At 46.5% G+C, this 23,267-nt stretch overlaps 1 long non-coding RNA gene across 2 annotated transcripts; it reads right to left on the bottom strand.

Moving 5' to 3' along the window:
- Positions 1–9,393: 9,393 nt before the first annotated feature.
- LOC116826679 (uncharacterized) lies at positions 9,394–19,666 on the bottom strand. 2 transcript variants are annotated; one of them, XR_012655519.1, is made up of 4 exons: positions 19,621–19,666; positions 19,149–19,213; positions 10,547–10,668; positions 9,394–9,682 (listed from the first exon to the last, which is right to left on the bottom strand). It is a non-coding gene; the product is annotated as an uncharacterized LOC116826679 (long non-coding RNA). The 2 variants fall into 2 exon arrangements; XR_004374116.1 differs by lacking the exons at positions 19,149–19,213; positions 19,621–19,666 and adding an exon at positions 10,993–11,135.
- Between the last annotated feature and the right edge of the window lie 3,601 nt (positions 19,667–23,267).

Genomic DNA, 23,267 nt, shown 5'->3' with positions numbered 1-23,267 from the left:
AGTAGATTATGGTACATAGCACAAAAGATTCAGCCTGTTTTGAAGAAAAATGGGAAAGGAGCAAAAATAATAATGCTATAAACTTACCACTCCGATGAAGCTATGTACTCTTGCAATTATGAAATGATGTTGATACCACTTTCTAGAAAAAAGTTTGATTAATATGAAATTATTGTGACACAGAAAAATTACAATAAAGTATTTTGCCACTGATGTGAACTGGTCTTGCAAGACCATCTGTTATTAAAAACCATTCGTAATTATTTAGGTACATAACATGAAGAAAAAAAACTACACTGAGCTCAGGGGTGTAAAAATAGATTAATTACTCCACTGCTGTAATAGTTGAATTTATATTAAAAAAGTGGGAGTATTTCTGAAATACTCTGAGGTAATTGAATAGACACACTGTCAAATGATTCCTTAGCCTACCTTTTGAAAATGTTTGTTTTGATTATATTAATATGCATGAAAAATATAAGTACCATAATGGGTTCATGATTCCAGAGGGAGTGCATCAATTTTTCATCTGCATAATTCATACTAACTTGTTTCTTGTTGTAGAGTTCTGTGTGTGTCTGCAGTTTCTGCTTAATTTTCTGTCTAGTGTAGGTGCAGTAAAAGCTGGAATGGGTCTTGCATGGTTTGGACAGATTGTTTTAGTACACCATTCACAGAACCTGGCCGTGTAAACACTGATGTTTGAACTTTGTGGTGGTAGTAATCCAGCACAAAGGTGCCCAAGAAGACAAGTGCTGTACATAACCCACTTTGTTATTTTAACTTTCAAAGTCTTCACATCTGTTCTATGCATACTCATGTCCCATTGTGAATCAAAGGAATTAATGAAACTTAACATGCAAATTAACAATTTAGCCTGGTAACTTAACATGTAAATAAAGCCACATCATCTTGGTGAATCAAAGAGTGTAGGTGGAGCTTCATAAATACATATGTGCTGATTTTCTCCTACACAAGTGAGGCATGTGACCTACCTGGCTGCTCTGGGAGGCTTAAGCAGCAATGACTTCAGTGGGACTAATTGCATGAGTAAGGATTTGCAGGATTGTGTTTAAGGTCAAAAAACTGCTGGCAGATTGATCTACAAAGGCAGCATACAAACATCACCCATGGAGAAGGTAAGAAGCTTCCAAGAGCTGGAGGGAGTAGAGGAAGATGTTCCAGGAGCTAAAGGGTCTGGGGTTCTGAATTTTAAATCCCTGTTCTATCATTGACTTTTTGTATGACCTTCAGTAAATCACTCAGCCTAAGTTTCTCATCTGTGAAATGGTGCTTTCTTACCTCACAGCAGTTTTGTGAGTCAGTACATTAAAGATTGTGATGTACTCAGAAGCTAATGATAGGGGCCATATAAGCACCATAAGCAGTTGCGATAAAATAATAGAGTGAATAATGTTTGCTTCTCTCAGTGCTGGCACTCACTTCTAGCCTTGGAAGATCTTCAGATACTAAACTTCAAAATCATGAGACTTTTATACACAAAAAGCTATTTTTGATCAGTTTAGATATTTGCACAATTATTTTTTCTTTTCGGTACAATATGGGCTCCTGGTAGCTGAAGTCTTGTTGAATTGAGATTCAGCCATGGGGGGCCCAACTCCCAGTGTAACTGCACTAATACAAACCCCAAGTATACTTTAAAAAAGCTGCAATTTGCATTAGCTGAGTTTACTGCTGCCTGAAATCCTGGCTTTCCTTGTCTTTAGTTGGGACTTGCACTGGTGCAGCTAACACCAGTTGCTGGCTACCACTGACTGAAAATGCCAAGTATAGACAAATTGAAAGGCTCCTGATTTTACAGGTAGAAGAATATAAAAGGAAATATCAGTGAAAATATTAAAATTTCTCTAAAGCAGTCTTAAAATAGTTTTTTCCATACTACATATGGCATATATGTAATAAGATGGTATGAAGTTTCATTAACATTTATTTGGAATAACTTGCGTTACTTAGTTGTGCAACCATTCTCAATTCCTGCTCATAAAATCTTTATACCACACACACACACAAAATTCTTACAGTGTAGAGGATTGACTGTGCTTTGGGAATGGCTCTGGGCTGTGTGGGGAATGAAGATACTGTTTGTAGGACCCCTGTTTCATTTGTTGCAGAAGATGGAAGGTTTGTAGTGAAGGAATTGAAACAGGGCTGACCGAGGGGGTGGGAAGTGGGGCAATTTGCCCTAGGCCCCGTAGGAGCCCCACGAGCCCTGGCCCAGCAGCGGTCCGGGTCTTTGGCCAGCATTTCAGCAGTGAGGGGCCCTTCAGTGCTGCCGAAGATAGGGAAGTGACTGAAGGGTCCCCCGCTGCCGAAATGCCGCGCGAGCCCTGGCCCGGCAGCAGTCCAGGTCTTCGGCAGCATTTCAGCAGCGGGGGGCTCTTCAATGCTGCTGAAGATGCGGAGCGACTGAAGGGCCCCTTGCCACCCAAGACCCAGACCGCCGCTGCTTCCCTGCTTTGCTCCAGGACCCCTGAATCCTCTGGGTGGTCCTGAAGTGAAATATGGTCCTGTGTCTAAAGGTGTTGAATGCCAGTTCTAAAATGAGGGTGGTAATACCATTTAATCTCAAAGGAGTGTTTTGAAAATTGATTAATATGTGAAGCAGTGAGGCCCAGCTCCTCAGAGGTATTTAGGCACCAAACTCACATTGAAATCAATGGCAGTTAGGTGCCTAAATACCTTTGAGGCTCTAGGTCAGAAACTATGGTGAGAGCACCATAAAAACAATTATGAAGAAATTACTTATTCTGTATTCAGTGCAGCACTGGAATGGTGTGTGGTACATAAGGCATAGAACCGCACATTGAATGTGAGGGATAAAAAGAAATGTTGAATAGCTACCTATTCATTCAGTGAGGCAGGGGTCCTTTGGAAAAATAGTAGGTGATCATGTAATTAAAGACTGTATCATAATTAAGGTTAAGAGTTTGTGTCAGAAGTCACATACAGATCTCAGCCAATAAACAAAAATACACAGATGCCTACAACCTGTCTGACTTTACTAAAAAATAACTGGGGGGGGGGTGGAGGGAAGGGCTGAGCGGGGAGGCATGAATGACAGTTGGGCCCCGGGTGGGGGAACTGAGAGCCTGAGCCCCACTGCCATGCGGGCATAGCCCCAACCCCAGCCGGGCGAGGGCAGCCCTGGCAACAACCACTGGTTGTGGGGGATATACAGCCCTGGCTCCAGTTCTTGCCACAGCCATGGGGGGCAGGCACAGCCACAGCTGGGGATGGTCCGGGGTGCACAACCCTGGCTCTGGCCCCAACTGCAGCTGCTGACAGCTGAAGCCAAAGAACTCACAAAGCTCCAGTAAAGTCATGGAATCGCTGACCTCCATGACTAAATATTATCCTTAATCATAATGCATATTATTCCTGGGGGAATTCTGCACCACTGCATATGCGCAGAATTCATGTGCCCTGCAAATTTTTTTCTGCTGCAGAAAATACATTGTCGGACAGGTGCTGCAGTTCTGCCTCTCTCCCACAAGGGAATGATGGGGTGCTACAATACAGCAGCCGGCTCACCACTCATCAGCCCTAGCAGCCCACATCCAAGAGGGAGAGAGCAGAGGCTCATTCCTCACAGTACCCTGCTTGCAGGGCCAGATGAGGAGGCCTGGGATATGGGGGCGGGGGAGTGGAGAGGGCACACAGCCAGGCCACATGGAGCTGCTAGGGGTCATATAGACTGGGGTTCAGAAGAGCTAGCAGGAGGGACAGTCTGGACTAGGGGGTAGGTGCAAGTGGGGTTGCAGGGACACATGGGGATGGGGGGCAGGAGGGTACATAGGAGATGTACCTGACCGGGAAAGGTGAGAGGTCAGTCAGGGTCTGCATGGGAGAGGCTTCCCAACTTCCTAACTATCCCTCCCCCATCCCCAGAAAACTGTTCCCTACTTCTCCCACCCACATCCAACAACCCTCCAGGTTCACTTTCCAGCTCTTTCCCAGCAATTACTTCCCTCTCCCTCAGCTCCTCCATTACCCCTAACTCCCTCAAACCTTTGCACTGCTTCTGAGGGGTGCAGGAAATATGGTTCTGTATTAATATGTCTAGTAAGGAATCTATTTGTCCAAAAACATTTCCAGAATCTATTTTGTTGTGTATTGTTACAGAAATACTTGCTGATGGGTATTTTGAAATAAATTACCAAAAGAATTAAAACAGGATTATATAGTGTTGTTTTGACAAATAAAATATGCAGAATTTTAAAATATAGTGTGCAGAATTCTTTTGGCAGAGCATTTTTTAATTTTTGGTGTAGAATTCCCCCCCAGGAGTAATGTATGCAGAAGAAGGCTGAAATAAGGTTGCAGAGGCAACTTTAATTCCTAACTTGCCTAACTTCTGAGTATTTATTAAACTCTGCAACTTTAATGTTCCTTTAACATAGTTTTTATTCATGATAACTACATCTAATTTTGATGTAACTTTGTATTATATTTTGCTAAGAGATTTATATGAGAAACATCTTTTATATTTTTTCAAACTTCATAATTGTCTTATTTTAGTTTCTAGAAATCTCGTCCTATGTTTTTAAGCAGAACTCCCCAGTGAAATCAGTGCTCAAAAATCAATACCAGGATACAGTCCATACTGTTTTGGCTGTCTCCATTTTCCAGTCCCAACTCAGTTATAGTTTTTCAATACAATTAGAGTGCTTTTGGCATATATAAAACAATTTGGAGATTCATTATAAATGGTAAGAACATAGCAGTATATAAATACTGAGGACCTGTAGTCAGATGTGGAATATAAAATAGTATGCTGTTCTATGATTTTACTAACCAGTGTACTTTGTTCTTCATCATAGTTATTTGAATAGATATTTTAGGTCAGAACAGCGTTGTATACACAGTGCTTTATGGATTTATTGAAAATAGCATTAGGTGCAAAAAAAAAATAGACATACTGCAAATGTGTGTGTGGGTGTGTGCACTGCAGTGTCTACTTTTAAGGGCTCAGTATAATAGGTTTACTTTACAGAGCAAAGAGCTATAATAAATGTAATGCATCAGACTGGTCTTTAGTGATCTTCAATGAAATTTGAGGAAAATATTTTAAATGATTCATTGTTTGTCTAGTATTTGAAAGATCATTCAAAATTTCTGCAGGAATATTTTATCCTGATTCTTCTGGCAAGGATTAAAGTAGTTCATAATATATATCGGCATGCATTCTACTGTAGTGAGTTTAAATAAACCTAATTTCCCCCTACTGTTACTCACATCTTCTTGTCTACTGTCTGAAATGGGCCACACTCATTACCATTTCAAAGTTATTTTTCCTCCATTGGTATCCAGCTGTTAATTGAATTGTCTCATTAGACTGACCTCACATTTGGTAAGGCAACTCACATCTGTTCATGTATTTATATCTGCTCCTGTATTTTCCACTCCGTGCATCTGATGAAGTGGGTTCTAGTCCACGAAAGCTTATGCCAAATAAATGTGTTAGTCTCTAAGGTGCCACAAGGACTCCTTGTTGTTTTTTAAATAAAGGGAGTACATGAGATCAGAATTGGGCTTAAAATGTTTCTGATTCTATAGTCTTGCATTGTGAGAGTTTTGAACGCACAGGGAATGTAGGATCAGACTCTTAATGTCAATTGTTTTAAGCGATCACACAGTACATTACTTTAGTACTTAATCCAGCTAAGGAACAGACTAGTTAGGTTAGGGTCCCCTTAGCCCAAGTTAATGCTCAAGGCAGAGGGTATCTTGAAGTCTCTTGTTTTAGACTCTTGCTCTGAACAAACATGTGAAATACTTACACTTGGTCTCCAGGCTCCATAGATTCTTTCCTGTGTGCTGGGAGAGGACTGTGCGCAATCACAAGTTAGACAGACACTTGCTCTTGACCCTCACTCCCCAGAATGTATTATTCTAGTTATTAACCTTCCCTGGTATTTCTTGTCTTTCCCATCTCTGTCACGCTTCTCTCCCACCTCTTTTGGAGTGAGGCCGGGGTCTGGGGTGAAGTGGGGGTCAAGCATCCCCCAGCAAATCACCACCTCTGGTTATCTGTACCAAGAGCCTGATTAAATATTTGGGGAGGGGAAGGGAATCGTGTTATACTGGAATTAAAGTTAAATGCATTTTATTATGTAAGGGAGAAAATCCTTAATAGAACATTGTAATTTTAAAGGACACAAATACCTAGAGGCCAGAAAATTCACAACTAAAGTTACACTTCCCAATAAACACTGGAAAGTAAGGAAATGCAGAATTAAAATAAGCCTAATGGGGTAATAAAGTATTCACAAATATTTGTTCCAACAGAATCCCACAAATTCACTTTGACAGTTTTCACAGTTGCTTTATTCTATGCATTCATTTTTGTTCACAAAAATGTGTGCAGAAAGATAAACTATTGTGGAAGATCATTAATATGGATTTGTATGAGGATTAGTGCCAAAAGTGTTTGTGTGGTCATCTTAAAAACTCTTTGGGTTTGGCAGTCATCCAACAAGGAAGCAGAAAGATCAGGATTCGTTCAAAAAATGCTGCCAAATCTGCAGCTGCAATGGCCCCATAGGAGCTGGAACTAAGGGTGCTGCCGTACCCTCTGGCTTGAAGTGGTTTCCATCATATACAGGGTTTAGAGTTTGGTTCATTGGCTCTCAGCACCCCTACCATACAAATTGTTCCAGCACCTCAGAATGACTGTTCAGGAATGTGACCTTACTAAACCAGGAACAAGTTGAAATGCTAATATTTTATTTTACTGCTCATGTCACAGTGCTGTGCAGTGTGAAATAAGAGCTGCTTCATGCTGACTCAAAGCAATGTGGTAATAATAACCTGAGTCTCTGGCAACTGGGATGTTTCCCCTGGCTTCTCAGGCCTAATTGGGACATGTCAAAAGTTCCCTTCTTGAAAATCTTTATCCAATATTCCCTAACTCCAGAAACACGCATACAAACTCTGGACAGATTCGCTATTGTTTCCCTACTCTTATTACCAAGCTAGCAACAGGTAGTGAAGACTGTATGCTGAATCCTGGCCTTGCTGGCTTCAATAGTTTTTGACAGAGAGTTTTAGTTCTTCTTTGAGTGCTTGCCCATGTCCATTAAATATTAGGTGTATGTGCTCGCCACATGCACTGGTCCTGGAAGTTTTTCCCTTAACAGTATCCGTAGGGGACTGGCTCTGGCACCCTCTGCAGTGGCACCCATGTGGCATGGTATAAGGAGCACCACTGGCTTCCCCCACCCTCCGTTCCTTCTTGCCACCAGTGATGGTGCTGGAATGTCTGCTCCTTCGGCTAGAGTTAATTGTTCTCCGTTCTTGCAAACTTTGCAAAACCTATAATTGAGTTGTATACAGTTAGTAGTTGAATTAGTTAACCATAGTAGTAGTTCTTAAAGCCTACCTTAATCCCAAATGGGACTCAGCCTGGGGACAGGGCATGCTCTGGTCCCCAGGCTTCAAGCCCTGCGATTGCTGTAAACGGCCCATGCCCATCAGCAATCCCCCTAGTAGCTGTCTTAGGTGCTTGGGTGAAGGGCTTATAAGTGTCAAGTGTCATGTTTGCAAGTCCTTCATACCCAGGACTAAAAAGAAGCGTGACAAATGCCTTAGAGCACTCCTGATGGAGTCATCAGTCACTCTGGCTCCAGGGCAAAGATCCAACTTGGCACGGAGCACCGCAGCATCGGTGAGGAATGTCCTGCCAGCACCGTCCATGGGCCAGCACCATTCCCCCTTCAAGCCGAAGAGGACTGTGAAGGGATGATTTCCTACTTCCCGCAAGAGAAAGGAGAGGGCTGAGAGCAAGCCAAGACCCATGCTGGACAGCTCAACACCCCCTCTGGGAAGTCAGGCCTCAGCTCAAGCCGAGCGGCGCAGCCCATCCTATCCCTCGCCTGCATCCCCAGATAGTGACACCGACCTCTGTCAGTTTCAGGTGCCATCGACGCCCCAAGCTCTGCAGACAGCTCAGGAGATCCTGACACTCTCGGTGCCACCCACATCAACTCCGGTGGTACCCAGGTCTTGGGGCAAACCCACCTTGGGACCTCCGCATATGTCACCGCCTCAGTGGCACCATTTCTCATTGCAAGGGATGTCCTGCCACCATCCTGCCTGAAGCCATCATGCCTCAGAGCCAGACAGGCTCAGTGGAGCCCATTTTGGTCCCTGGACCTTGGGCACCGACAGTAGGATTCGAGGCATACCTCGCCAGTAGCCAGGCATAGACCATCCGGGGCACTCGCCCCCTGACAGGAGCACCGAGACTGACCCCTTGTGTCACCAAGACCTCGGTATAGATCCTGGGGACCGAAGCCACTGGTCACCAGCCTGCCATCATCGGTTTCTGAGATGGGGACCGCTGTATTCAGGAAGATCCTCCTAGCAACTGGCTTGTGATAGCTCCCAGTCCTGCTCGATGTCCTGGTTTCGGTTCAGCAGCGTAAGGCATAGATTGCCAGGTTTCCAGTGCCAATTCACCAAATGCCATCGTTCCCTGAGGCCTCGACCAAGACGTTCATCTCGCTCAGACAGGTCTACCTCCAGGCTCAGCAACCAGCACCAGTCAGATAGGAGCTGCTGCTCCACCTGATTCTGGTCACCTGCAAGCGACCAATCTGGCTATATCTCTGTCATGGAACAGAGTTCCCTGACTGCAGGACAGCCTCCAATGCCTGCAGTGCCATCTTTACATCATCAGCACCAAAACCTGTCCCATGGCCCCAGGCACAGTGGCACCATGGTACCCAAGGAACCCTTGGGGGTTCACCCAGCCTTCCCAGGCTGCCTGTTCAGTGTTGGGAGCCTCAGACAGGCCAATGGCCTTGACATCCCGGCCCCCTCCAGTGCTCAAGGCTTCAGGAGAAAGACCTCACAAATCCAGGAATACCCAGGGGAGCAGTCTGCTGGACCACCAATGGTCATCGAGGATTCTGGGATACCGCATCGTCCTTGTCACCTGATGAGGCTATCATGAAGCCCCCTCACCCATTTCCTCAGGATGATGCTAAGGTGCACCAGGAACTATTGAAGAGGGTCACATCTAACCTGGGGCTTCAGGCCGAGGAACTGGAGGAGCCTTGGGACTCCCTGTTTGATGTCCTCTGCTCATCAGCCCTCGCTTTACCCCTTCATGAGGGGGTATCGAAAATTACCACTTTCCTGTGATAGACTCCCTCGTCCTTGCCCCCCATCTCCAAAAGGGCCAAGTGCAAGTACTTTATGCCAATCAATGGACATGAACACTTATATTCACACTGAGCCCCCAATTCCCTGGTGGTTGAGAGAGTTAACCACAGAGAGAGGCAAGGACAACCCAGGGCAAACCCCAGAAACAGAGACTCAAGGAGGCTGGATCTTTTTGGATGCAAAGTTTATTATCTTCCAGCCTGCAGCTGAGAGTGGCCAATCACTTGGCCACTACGATTACAACATGTGGCAAGCCATGGCCAAGTTTGAGGCTTCGCTCCTCGAAGGCTTCAGGAAGGAATTCCGGACAATCCTCGAGGAGGGCATGGCTGCGGCCAGATCGGCCCTCCAGGCAACTTCAGACACGGCAGATTCTGCCACTTTCACCGTGGCCTCCACCATCTCTACACAGTGAGCTTCCTGGCTGCTTCTCTCGAGCTTGTCTACCAAGGCTCAGCAGTCGATGAAGGACCTTCGCTTCGACAGCCAGGTCCTATTTGCAAAGCAGACAGACAACAAGCTGCACAGTTTAAAGGACTTCCATACCACCCTGAAAACTCTGGGGCTTTACGTCCAAGGCCTGGCATGTAATCAGTTCAAACTGCAACAGCCTCAGGGCCAAGGGAGCCAGCCTCATCAGGTCCCGCCTCATAAGAAAGTCAAGGACTACAAATGCCACCTGAACCACCCTCCTCCACCTTCCACTCAGTTGGGCTCCACCTGAAACAAGCAGGGTGCCAAGCAATCATTTTGAGGGCGTGCCCAAGGGTGACCTACCAGACTATTCACCGGATCCATCTTCCCCACTTTTTTCCAGCCGCCTTTCCTCTTTCCTCCTTGCATGGATCGCTATAACCTCGGTCTGCTGGGTCCTGAACACGGTGGCACAGGGCTATACCCTCCAGTTTCTTTCTACCCCGCCAACTCCCTCTACCCTGTCCCTCTTCAGGGACCCTTCTCACGAAAGTCTCCTCATGCAGGAGGTTCAAGGGTTACTGCGGCTGGGTGTGGTGGAGGAGATTCCTCTCGAGTACAGGAACAAGGGGTTTTATTCCTGATACTTTTTAATCCCACAGGCCAGGGGTGGTCTGCATCCTATTCTGGACCTGAGAGACCTAAAGAAGCTGAAGTTCCACATGGTCTCCCTGGTCTCTATCATCCCTTCCCTGGATCCAGGAGACTGGTACACCGCCCTCGACTTGAAGGACGCATACTTCCACATAGAGATCTTTCAAGGACACAGACACTTCCTCCAATTTACGATGGGACTCAACCATTACCAGTTTGCGGTCCTCCCATTTGGCCTGGTGACAGCACCGAGGGTGTTTATCAAGTACATGTTGGTGGTGGCTCTTACCTGAGGCATCAGGGAATCCAGATCTACTCATACCTCAATGACTGGATGGTCAAAGCAGCTCTAGGTCTCAAGTCCAAAAGGATATTGCAGTGCTGCAAGCCATGTGCTGCCCCTTGGGCCTTCTGGTAAATGACAAAAAGTCTACATTAGTTCCGGTGCAGAGGATAGAGTTCATCAGAGTGGTGCTCAACTTGACTTGCGCCAGAGCGTTCCTGCTGCTAGAAAGGTTCCAGACATTGGTGGACCTCATCACAGAAGTCTCTGCATTCCCCCTGACTACAGCCAGGGTTTGTCTGCACCTGCTGGGCCACATGACAGCATGCACATATGCTGTCCACCATGCCAGGGCTCCAGATGCGGCCCCTGCAGCAATGGTTGATGACGGTCTATTCCCAGTCCAGGGATCACCTAGAAAAGATTATTACCATCCCCCCGACAATACTTACCTCACTGCAATGGTGGACCAATCGCAGGACAGTCCTAGAGGTAGTTCTCTTTGACACCCCATCTCACTCCATCGAGTTGGTATCGGATGCCTCGGACCTCGGCTGGGGTGCACACCTCGGCGATCTCCAGATCCAGGGTATGTGATCCCCAGAAAAGATGACGATACATGTAAATGTCAAAGAACTTAGGGCGGTCTGCTTGGCATGTGGAGTCTTCCTACCTCATCTGTTGGGCAAGGTGATGAGGAGAGTCCTGATGGACAACACAGCCTCGATGTTCTACATCAACAGGAAAGGGGGAGTTTGCTTGTCAACTCTCTGCCAAGATGCACTCCGTCTCTGGGACTTCTGCATCAGCCACAAGATCCATCTGGAAACTTGTCACCTCCCTGGTGTCAAGAACACACTAGCAGATCACCTCATCAGGGACTTCTCCTCTCACCATGAGTGATCGCTCCACCCAGAGGTAGCCTGTATAATCTTCCAGAGGAGGGAAGCTCCCCAGCTGGACCTATTCGCCACCAGGAAAACCAGAAAATGCCACTGGCTTTCTCAAAAAGGTCTGGGCAAGCACTCCCTCTCTGATGCCTTCCTTTTGTCATGGTCAGGAATCCTGATGTGTTCCCTCTGATTCCACACATCAGCAGGGTCCTGGCAAAGATCAAGAGAGACAAGGCACAGGTTATGATGATTGTCCCAGTGTAGCCTCGCCAGCACTGGTTTGGCACGCCCATGAATCTGGCAGCGGTCCTTCCCTGGCCCCTGCCCAACCAACCAGACCTGCTGTCACAGGACCATGGTCGGCTCTTGCACCCCAATCTAGTGCCTCTACCTCTTGGTGTGGTTGCTGCGTGGCTGAACCCAGAGGAGCGAACCTGCTCGGATGAGGTCCAGCTGGTCCTCCTGGGGAGTACAAAGCCCTCAACCAGACTGACTTACCTGGCCAAGTGAACGTGGTTTTCCTGCTGGGAGTCCAAGCATGGTATCTCTCCCTCCCGCTCTTCCTCTTCTGCTCTTAGGCTACCTGCTTCCTCTGAGGAACCTGAGCCTGGCACACTCTTCCATTAGAGTACATTTAGGGGGGAGGGAGCATTGGCCTGCTAAACCCAGGGTTGTGAGTTCAATCCTTGAGGGGGCCACTTAGTGATCTGGGGCAAAAATTGGTCCTGCTAGTGAAGGCAGGGGACTGGACTTGATGACCTTTCGAGGTCCCTTCCAGTTCTAGGAGATTGGTATATCTCCAATTATTTATCTCACAGCCATCTCCGCTTTTCACCCACCAATGCAGGGCCAGATGGTGTTTGCTCATGACATGACGGTCAGATTCTTGAGAGGCCTTGAGAGGTTCTTCCCACAGGTTCGGAACCCTGTCCCACAGTGAGATTTTAACTTGGTCCTCTCTAGGTTCACTGGCCTACCCTTTGAGCCGTTGGGCTCCCGCTCCCTTTCCCACCTGTTGTGGAAGGTTGCTTTCCTGATGGTGGTGACACCAGTGAGACAAGTCTCTGATATTAAAGCCTTGACCTCCGAACTGCCATACACAGTCTTCTACAAAGACAAAGTTCAGCTGAGGCTTCACCTGGCCTTCCTGCTGAAGGTGGTATCTATGTTTCATATGAATTAGGACATCTTCATCCCGGTGCTCTGTCCCAAAATGCACAAGACCAGTGAAGAGAGGCATCTTCATGCCCTGGACATCCGAAGGGCCTTGGCTTTTTAGCTAGAGCATAACAAGCCTTTCTGTAAATCAACTCAGCTCTTCATCACCACAGTGGATAGGATGAAGGGCTTTCTGGTGTCCTCACAGAGGATTTCCAACTGGATCACCTCTTGCATAAGGACCTGTTACAATCTGGTGGGAGTCCTATCATAAGCATCTTTCCCAAATCTGGACCTTAGCGTCCAAAATCTGGGTGCTTAGCATGAACCCTTCTAAGCTTACTTACCAGCTTAGCTTTGATCTCGCTGCCACCATCGAAAAATTCCAGGGTTTTGGCCCCCTCTGTCTCCCCAAACCTTCTTTGGGACCCCAAGACTCAAAAGCCGAGCCACAACAAAGGGAATGACCCATTCCCTTCCCCCTTTCTCTTCCCACCCAGACTTTCCTCTCTGGCTAACCTGAGAATATTGATGCAATCTCTTTACATCACAAATACAAGAGCATGTCTCCTTTATTCCACGAGAGACAAACCCAAATACAAGGAAACAGAAAAGATTCTCTCTCTTCTTCCCATAGCTTCTTCCGCCCTGGGACACTAGGAGAGTGTAAACACAGAGCGTAGTGTTTCCCTCCCCCTGTCTTTCCTTCTCCTTAACCAGAGAAACTCAAACGGTTTAAAAAGAAAGCTTTATATAAAAAAGAAAGAAAAAAGACATCAAATTATTCTCTGTATCAAGATGACAATACAGGGCTATTGCTTATAAGAAAAAGATGAATAAACAGTCTGATTCAAAAAGATATCCAATTTAAAACATTCCAGCAAGTTACACACATGTAAATACACCCAAAACAACATAAAAGCCTATATTGTTTTCTACTGTACTTACCACGTTGGAACACAGAAGATTAGAAGAAGAAAGAAGCTTCTCATAGCTGAGAGACAAACAAAAGACTCAGAGTCCAAAAATTCCCTCCCTGACTTTGAAAAATCCAGTTTCCTGATTGGTCTTCTGGTCAGGTGTTTGGTTCCCTTTGTTAACCCTTTACACGTAAAAGAAACATTAACCCTTAGCTATCTATTTATGACAAGTCCCGCCGCCGCTGATTGTTAAAGCCCACTCGACTAGTGCTCAGGTGTCCTCGGCAGGCTTCCTGGCACACATCCCTATCCAGAACATCTGTAAAGCCACGATGTTGTCCTCTCTCCACACACTCATAGTGCATTATTCCGTCACTCAGCAGGCCAGAGACGACGCTGGGTTCGGCAGAGCTGTGTTGCAATCTACACGTCCATGAACTCCTACCCATCTCTGTTGGTACTGCTTGAGAGTCACCTAATATGGAATGGACATGAGCAAGCACTATAAGAGGAAAAGACAAATACCTTTTTCTGTAACTGGTGTTCTTCGAGATGTGTTGCTCATGTCCATTCCATGACCCGCCCTCCTTCCCCACTGTCAGAGTTCCCAGCAAGAAGGGACTGAGGGTGGGGGGAGCCGGCGGCACCCCTTATACCATGCCACATGGGTGCCACTCCAGAGGGTGCCAGAGTCAGTCCCCTACGGATACTGCTAAGGGAAAATCTTCCGGCACCAGTGCATGTGGTGAGCACACGCACCTAATATGGAATGGACATAAGCAACATGTCTCGAAGATCACCAGTTATGGAAAAGGGTAACTGTCTTTTTTCTTGAGCTAGCATTGCAACCAGGTGATTTAGGTGACCAATTTTGGGGAACGAATAGCAAAAACTTGAAGCAATAGTTGCAGAAATTCAATTTCAAATAATGAACAAATCTGTAAAAATCAGATGGTTCACAGATAATTCATGAACAGAAAAAGGGGCTTAGTTAATTGAATAAATTGTCTGCTGTGATTAGTTTGCACAGTTCTAATACCAAACAACCTTCCCCTGCCCTCATAGCCCCATGACTCTGTGAACCCTTCAGATTACATATTTACCTAATCTATGTACTATCACAGGGGTTCTCAACCTTTTTCTTTGTGAGCCCTCCCCTTCCCCTCCCCCACGGCCTGCCAGTGCCACAACAACTGCTTTAGGGGCCCCATGCCACAGGGAGTCCCAAAAAGCTACACTCTTCGGGCTTCAGCTTCAGCCCTAGGCAGTGGGGCTTTGGCTTTCTGCCCTGGGCCCCAGCGAGTCTAATTCTGGCTCTGCTTGGAGGACCCCCTGAAACCTAGGGGCCCCGGACCACAGTTGAAAACCACTGTACTATCATACTATTGCCACAGCTAGTGGACCTGTTAAGTTTCTTTGAGATTAAAATTCAGCCCCTGACCCTTACTTTGCATCAGTCAGGCTTTGGAAAACAGCAGGATCCTGAATTTATTACACAGTGTTTTATATCTCCTATTCAGAACATGATTACAGAAGCACAAGTGGTCATTTTCTAGTGCACAGAAGATACCTTTCCTTCAGACTCCTAGTAGCCACTGTATGTGGTTTGGCAATTTCTCTATTCCACTTCTTGAGGAAAGATCAAATTGCATCTCAGTGCGTGCTTTTACACTTAGCATAGTTCCTCCAACCCTTTCAAGGTTGCAGTATTATTTTTCACCCCCATGCAATCTTTTCCCAGACAAATTTCCTTCTAATAGTAATACCTACAGGATACTTTTTGATAAATCCATATAGTAAATAGATAGATGTTTCCTGGCTATATGGCACATAACACCACTCAATGATTGCTCCCTTCCTACCTTGTCCTGACCATTCTTTCTTAAACCCGGAGGGAACTCTGGTTACATTTACAAATGTTGCTACTGTTATACATTATTGTGTCCTGTGTAAAACATTTAGTGTCCAGTGTTGCAACAACTCCACTTGCAAATTGTCCATTCACTTTAATGGGAATTTTGCTCCAAAATAACTGCAGGATTGGCTCCATTATAGCCTCTTATACAGAACAGCAATATAATATATGTCCCAAATAAATCTGGGGAAATTACTTTATATTATGTTTATACACATGAATATGCTCCTCAGCACCCCTGTAATTAGATGTACTGGACTGTGAGCCAAGAGATCTTGGTTCTGTCCCCAGATCTGCCACCAACTTGCTGTGTGACCTTTTCAAGAGACTTCATTTCTCCTTGCCTTTGTTTCCACTCTCCACTCATTGTCTGTCTTCTCTATTTCAACTGTAAGTGTAACCCCTTTGGGATTTAGAGAGCATGAGCCCTTTAAATATTTTTTCTGAGCAGGGAAGTGCTGATTGTTCCAGAAGGAGTTAGTGCTATTGGTGGAAAGGGTGGAAAGGGAAGAGCTGGGGGTGGGTGGGTGCGACAGAGCAACTGCAGCAAGCAGGCCCTCACAGAGTGAAGCAGCCAAAAACCTGCCTGAAGCCTGGGAGGTACAGAGCAGCTGATTGCACATACCCCAGGACAGGAGCCAGGAGGAGCACTGTGCCAGGGAGGAGTCATGCAAGAAGAACAAATCAGAGCTGGATCCAGTATCGCTGCTGCCCAGAGCTGTATGGGGCCATGCATACTGGCGCTTCTGACTCTGCACTGGGAATAAGGAGGGAGGCTGCTAGCTAGTTAAGTGGGGAGGTTGTCGCTCTCTGTGGCTTTGCAGAGAGTGGCAGAAGAGGGCACTGGAGTGGTTTGTTGGGGAAAGTTCACTGGTGCCGAAGATGACCAGGAGCACTCAAAACTCACCACTGGACTGGAACTTTGCTCAGGCCTCCTGAACTCTGTGTGCAGACACATTGCTCGGTGTCTGTCCTTTCAGACTGTGCTACCACTGGGCCTGTGAGGCCTTGAGTTGAATGCAACCCTGTTTTACCACTCCCCCTATATTTTCCCCTATTGCTTTTCTCCTTTCATCCCTCTGTTAATAAATATTTTCCTTTCCTATATTCAGTGTGTGTGTGTGTGTGTGTGTTCACTATAGAGGGGAACAGTTGCCCCTGGGATTGAATCAACATTCCCTGCTGCATTCTTGTGCGTGTCTTCTCTTGGCCAGCTACCTGCAGAGCAGACTCCATCTTGGCCATGAGGGTGCTAAAGTTACATAAGTTTTTTGCAGCAGTGACTGTTTGCCCAGTGTCTAGAACAATGGGACACAGATCTCAGTTGGGACTTATAGGAACTACTGTTAAATATAAATATGTACATACTATCATTTCCTATACATATGACGAAACAAAAAAACAAAGACTTTAGGTGACTCTGCCAAAGGTTACAAAGCAGGTCAGCAAAGGTAAGAACAGAGCCAAATCGTTTGTTTTAACTATGAGGCCACATTTTCTGCCATAGACCACTAGTTGTAGAGACTATCAGCTAGAGGAGGGATGGGCAAATTTTTTGGCCCGAGGGCCTCATCTGGGTGGGGAAATTGCATGAAGGACTATGAATGTAGGACTGGGGCAGGGGTTTGGAGTGTGGGAGGGAGTGTGGGGTGTGGGAGGGGGTGTGGTATGCAGGAAGGAGCTCAGGGCAAGGGATTGGGGCACAGGAGGAGTGTAGGCTGTACGAGGGGGCTCAGGGTGTGGGTTGGGGTGCAGAAATGGTGCAGGGTATGGCAGAGGGCTCAGGGCAGGGGATGGGGTGCAGGAGGGGTGCGGCAGGGGGTTGGGGTGTGGGGTGCGGGCTCCATCCCGGTCCGCTTTCCTGGAGCAGTTCCAAGGTGGCAGCAGCGCACAGTGGGGCTAAGGCAGACTCCCTGCCTGCTCTGGCCCTGTGCCATGCTGCTCCTGGAAGTGGCCAGCACTACATCCCTGTGGCCCCGGGGGGGGAGGGGCAGAGGGCTCCGTGCATTGCCCTCGCCTGCAGGTACCTCCCCCAAAGCTCCCATTGGCCATGCTTCCCAGTTCCTGGCCAATGGGAGCTGCGGGGGGTGGTGCCTGCAGACGAGGGCAGCACATGAAGCCCTCTGCCCTTCCCTTTCCCGCAGGGGCTGCAGGGACGGGGTTAGGGTGACCAGATAGAAAGTGTGAAAAATTGGGATGGGGGTGCAGGGTAATAGGCACCTACATAAGAAAAAGGCCTGAATATTGAGACTGTCCCTATAAAATCGGGACATGTGGTCACCCTAGACGTGGTACCGGCTGCTTCCAGGAGTGCCAGGGTGGTAGCAATCTCATGGGCTGGACCCAAAGCCCTGATGGGCTGGATCCGGCCTGTGAGTAGTAGTTTACCCACCCCTGAGCTAGAGAATTTAAGAAACTATTTGCTAGAGAGCTACACAGACTATTATAGCTAAAGAGATATGCAAGAGAGGTTATATATCAGTAGGCAGCTATATAGACTCTTAGGCTCATCTGTACTAGAAAAGTGCACCAATTCAACTAAATTAATCTGGCTAAACTGGCACAACCCCCTGAGATAGTCCTGCTTTAGTCCTTTCCTATAGCAGTTTAGCTTGCACTGACAATATTTTTTTAAATAAATATAAACAAAGGTTAAACCAATTTAAATGTGCCTATATTAAGGCTTCACACTGGTTTAACTAGTTCAGTTTTAAATCAATGTAGTTAAACTGGTGCACTTTTCTAGACTAGACAAGGCCAGTTTTAGAGAATGCTTTCTAGTTAGCTGGGGAGACTGTTGTCTATACAGTATAGCTAAAAGAGATTGTTATATACTGAGAGACTTGGAAGGATAGATTTTTATTTATAAATGTTGATAAATGTCAATTTCACTTTATGCAGTGTTGTTATAGTGCAGTTGGCCCCAAGATATTAGAGAGACAAGGGGGGGTGAGGTCATGTCTTTTACTGGACCAACTTCTCTTGGTGAGAGAGACAAGCTCTCTCACCAAGAGGAGTTGGTCCAATAAAAGATATGACCTCACCCACTTTGTCACTCTAATTTCACTGCACACCCACAAACCACAGAAACATTTTTTCTGTGGATAATACTTGCAATTTACAAGATAGGCAAAATGAGAAAAATGCAGCTTAGAACTTATTTAGAATTTGATGTACTATTTACTTTGTGTATTTTGATATGTGATGTCGACCTTTTGTGTTTTGATGCTTATAAAACTTTAGCTTTTTGACTCTTAACCATCTCCTGTTATTAAACAATTACTATGTGACCCCCCTCCATTGTTTGACACCCCTCCAAGCTCTCACAACTGTAAAAATTTTAAATCAATAAACATTAGAAAAAAATGCTTGAAAATAAACATGGGTGTTATTCCATGGAAGTCATAAAAAAGGACAATGGAATCCTGCCAAGTCCAGTTCTACACAGCTCTGTACTGTTGTTTGTGGCGGTGTGTGTGGGGGAGCTCTTGGGGCAGTGGGTGGAAGAATTTATACAGTGGGGATGCTGAAAATCATTAAACTAAACTGTAAACTCTGTATATGATAAAAACAATGAGGAACCTGGTGGCACCTTAAAGACTAACAGATGTATTTGGGCAAAAGCTCTTGTGAGTAGAAACCTCCCCACTTCTTCAGATGCATGGAGTGAAAATTACAGATACTGGCATAAATATACTGACACAGGAAGAGAAGGGAATTACCTTACAAGTGGAGAACCAGTGTTGACAAGGCCAATTCAGTCAGGGTGGATGTGGTCCACTCCACTCTGGATAATTGATGAGGTGTCCATATCAAGAGAGGGGAAATTGCCTTTGTAGTGAGCCAGCCACTTCAAGCCAGCAGGTGATGTCTCACCCCTAGCCCCCTGCCTTGGGGGGGGGGGGTGCATTGGCTGTAGAGCTAGAACGGTTGTTACTCTAGTCCCATAGGGCTGTGAGCCTTGGGCTATGTAGTCAGTGTCTGGGGCCCCTTGTGAAGACCACCGCGGGGGGAGGGGGCAGCACAGCAAATCCCTCGCTTCTGGGCGCTGGTACTTGCCCTGCCTTCGCCTGGGGCTGAGCCGAGACCGTTCTCTGCCCCTTTGCACCCAGGCGCTGAGCCGCCGTGGCTAGCAGCCCCGCGACAGCGCCCCCTTGCGGGCCCCGTCTGCTCGCCGCCCTCGTCCGCTCTTACCCCGCTCCCGCAGCTGTTCAGTGTCTCCGCCGCCGGGCAGCGCCTGCGCTCTGCGGCCGCTCGCTGCTTGCTCCTGGCAGCGTCCTGCCTATTCCACTCCAAGCGGCCGCGGGTGGCAGCCGCCGAGTCCCAGCGACAGCGCCCCGGGGACCCTGCACGGGGCCAGGTAAGGGACCGGAGCAGACGAACCGCCCACCCCTACCTCAGCCGGGGCTGCTGAAATCGGAGCTGGAGGCGCCGCTTGCTCGAAGCGACCAGGAGAAACTTCCCCGGGGAGAAGCGCCCGGGCCGGGTCAGCTGGGTGCAGCCCGCGCCCGGCCCTTCGCTCCCAGCGGCCCCGAGCCCCAGGGGGCCCAGCTCCATAACCCTCAGCTGCTCGCTGCCCCCGGAGCCCGCCAGAGCGGGGCTGTGTCGGGGGCGGCTGCGGCTCCCGGGGTCACCGCCCGCCCCGAGCCCCCTGCCAGCTGCGGGGTCCCGCCGCGCGGAGAGCCGGACTGAGCGGAGCGCTGCTCTTCTCCCCGCCGGGTTCCGCGCTCCCAGCACCCGCACCCCGCCCGTGGTGGTGTCCTGGCCCCGAAGCAGCGGGTTGGAAGCCTGAGCGATCCGCTTTCTTCCTCTTCCCCTCACTCCGCTTCTCTTAGAAACAGCGCCCAGCGTAGAGGTCCCCATACAGTATAATAACAGCCCCACTCTCCAAGAGCCTCCCCATCCCAAACTCGCAAATGGGCCATCAATTGTATCGGGCGCGGTTGAAACGGCACAGAAAGTTACGATGTTAGCGTGAGAATAATCCTGTAGGCGTACGTAGACTCGAGGATTTTCAAATCAAACCAGGGAGTTTCAATGGAGCTCTGCAACCCTCCCTGACTGTCCTGTTCTCATACACGTCTCTCTCTTTTGGAAAGAATTTCTGTTTAGTAAAATGATCGTTAAATTTAGCTAGATGGTGATTTTTAAGGCAAATAAGAAAAATAGTTAATTTCACATAATAGCTTCAAAAATTTGAAATGTTTTTTTTTCCCTGGGGCAAGTTGTAGCTCTTAGTAAGTCAGCTCTTACTGAAATGGCTTTAAAACAAATTGTATTTAAAGCCAAGAGAGGCAAGCAAAGTATTCAAATGGAACCTCATTTACAATGAGTATAAACCGCACGTGAGATTGCAGGATTTAGTCAACATTTGATGACAGTTGAGTGACTTGAGCATCTTGAGAACACGTTTTCTTTTCCCAGTAGAAGCTTGTTTAAATTCGTTTGGTGTAGGATTGGTTCAAACAGAGGTACTCAAAACATTTATGTAGTAGTAGCACATTTTTTAAGGTTGCCACTCTTGTAAAATAGGCTTTGCATTAAAACTTAGTATGCTAAACAGCCTAGGAAACATCATCATCATCTGATAATATTTAGTATGTTTGGACACCACTCAACTTTTAGGGATTCCACCATAGTGTTTTCGATTGGCAAGCAACCCTGTCTTTGCGGTAGTGGTGCTAAGATTGTGGAACACACTTATCCTTGAAATGAGTCCCTTCATCCCTGCCCACTTTTAAACAACCTTAAGCTATTTTTCCTAAATACATAAGTATGAGTATTTTCCCTTGCTTTTTCCTTTTAGTTATTCCTAAACTTATTGTTTGGGCGGGGAGGGTGGATGTGCACAATTGTTGAGCAGCACCCTGAGTAGCTTGATAGAACGGGTACTTTAGAAAGAACATTTTATTATTATAAATGCAAATGTTCAATATCTTTATTTTATTGGCTCTGGTTTAAGACATGTATTTATAGTTTTTCCATATTGTGAATTAAAATTAAGCTTCTGTTGTTTTGTGAGGCATTGAGGATTAGAAAGTGCCAGTTATAGATGTTTCCCTTAACGGATCTTATCCATGCATCTGTGTGTTATGTAATCATAATACAAATTTGTATCTGCAGTTAACACTATTCCAAGCACGCATGACTACTCTTATGACTGTTGATACTGTGAGCACATATTAAGAATTTCACTTAACATTGATGCATTTTCTTACTACATAGAAGGAATGTACTGTTAATTTGTATCAAGATTATTGTGCAGCCCAAGGCTGACAGATATTTCAGTATAGAGACATTTTAGTCTAAAGGGGTGCAGGGCTTCATTTGCATAGCATGTCCAAATACATGTTTTCTTCACATGCCTCTGTTTCTCCCTTTAATCCTATTTCAGTAGTAAAAGAAAATTGGGAAACTACACTACAACACACCTAATTATAATAGCACTAGCGGTCTGTTTTCAGCTCTCAAAATTAATAGTTACAATCAAGGCTCTGTTGCCAACTCTTTGTGCTGCAGGATCATAGCAAAGTAGACTAAAGAAAAGTTCTAGAGCTAGATTAAAAAAACCCTGAGGCCCAATCCTGTAATTAGATCCATGGGGAGCCAGCTGTATGGATACAGTTGCAGGACCAGATTTTTAAAAGGTATTTAGGTACCTAAAGACTCAGATGAGATTGATTTCAGTAGCAGTTAGGGGCTGGGGGCTAGGAGCTAGCCACCTGGAGCCCTTTGGGGATCTAACTTCCACTTCATGTGCCTAAGTCAAAAACTTAGATCCACAAAATCCCCACTCAGCTGCCACCTAACCCTGTAGGCTCCTAAAGCCCCTAGGTGCATAAGTTTTCACCAATAAAATTCCCTAGTCACCTAAATTTCTGTCAGTGGGTATATTTAAAGCCACCTAATCCCTGATGCCCAGTACCTGATTTGTGCCCTAAACCCCAGCAGAATCCTCAGACCTAGTGTTTCCAGCCTATCTGGTAAGTGGGCTACTGGATCAGGTCTTGCACACCCTTATATCCAGTAGCCCAGTGGTAGGGCAGGGCACGGCACTCACCTGGAGAGTGGGAGACCTGGGCTTAAATCCCTGCTTCAGATAAGGCAGTGGTGGGATTTGGGCCCGGGTAGATTCGCTAACTACTGGGTTATTGCGTATAAGGATGGTAGTGATGGTGGCAGTAGCAGCACATCTTCTGCTGAGAAGGAGCTTAGGCATCTCACGCCAAGGGAGAGTTCATGGGTGTGAATCCTGAGCAGAAGTCGGTACCTCCATCCAGCCTAGATCTAGGCACCTATGTCCATTAGAGGGACAAGGGGAGTCCATACCCCTCATGGCATTTCCAACAAGTAGTTTAAAGCAGCTCCTGCTCAGTGTGTTGGTTTTTGTGGATCCTTTCCTTAGGCACTTAACTTTCCCCAGGCATTGTATAGGGACCCTGGGCACTTAACTCACAGCTATAGAGTCCACTAAGTGTCAGGGCACCTAAAAGTCATATACTCTGCATTTCAATGCCTAGATCCCCGTTGTGGGTCTAGCCCCTGGGCATTTCTGAAAATCTCATTATCTGCATCTCTTGCTGCCTAAATGTCTTTTAAAAATTCATCCCTTTAACATATGTTGAATTAAATATGTTACATAAATATCTTCACTCTTGTCAGTTTAATATCGGTATTAATATTCTGACCACTTTCCAGACAACACTTAAAACAGGTTTTCTTGTTGATTATAGCATCTTGTAGTAGATATAGGGAGACATTGTCAATTTAAGGATAAAAATCCAATTTACTTTCACTGTTTGTTTATTTACTACTTGCTTTTCTCTTAGCTCTGAAAGTGG

Source organism: Chelonoidis abingdonii, chromosome 3 (genome assembly GCF_003597395.2).
Source record: "Chelonoidis abingdonii isolate Lonesome George chromosome 3, CheloAbing_2.0, whole genome shotgun sequence".
NCBI lineage: Eukaryota > Metazoa > Chordata > Testudines > Testudinidae > Chelonoidis > Chelonoidis abingdonii.
This window is presented reverse-complemented; position numbering and strand designations above follow the sequence as displayed.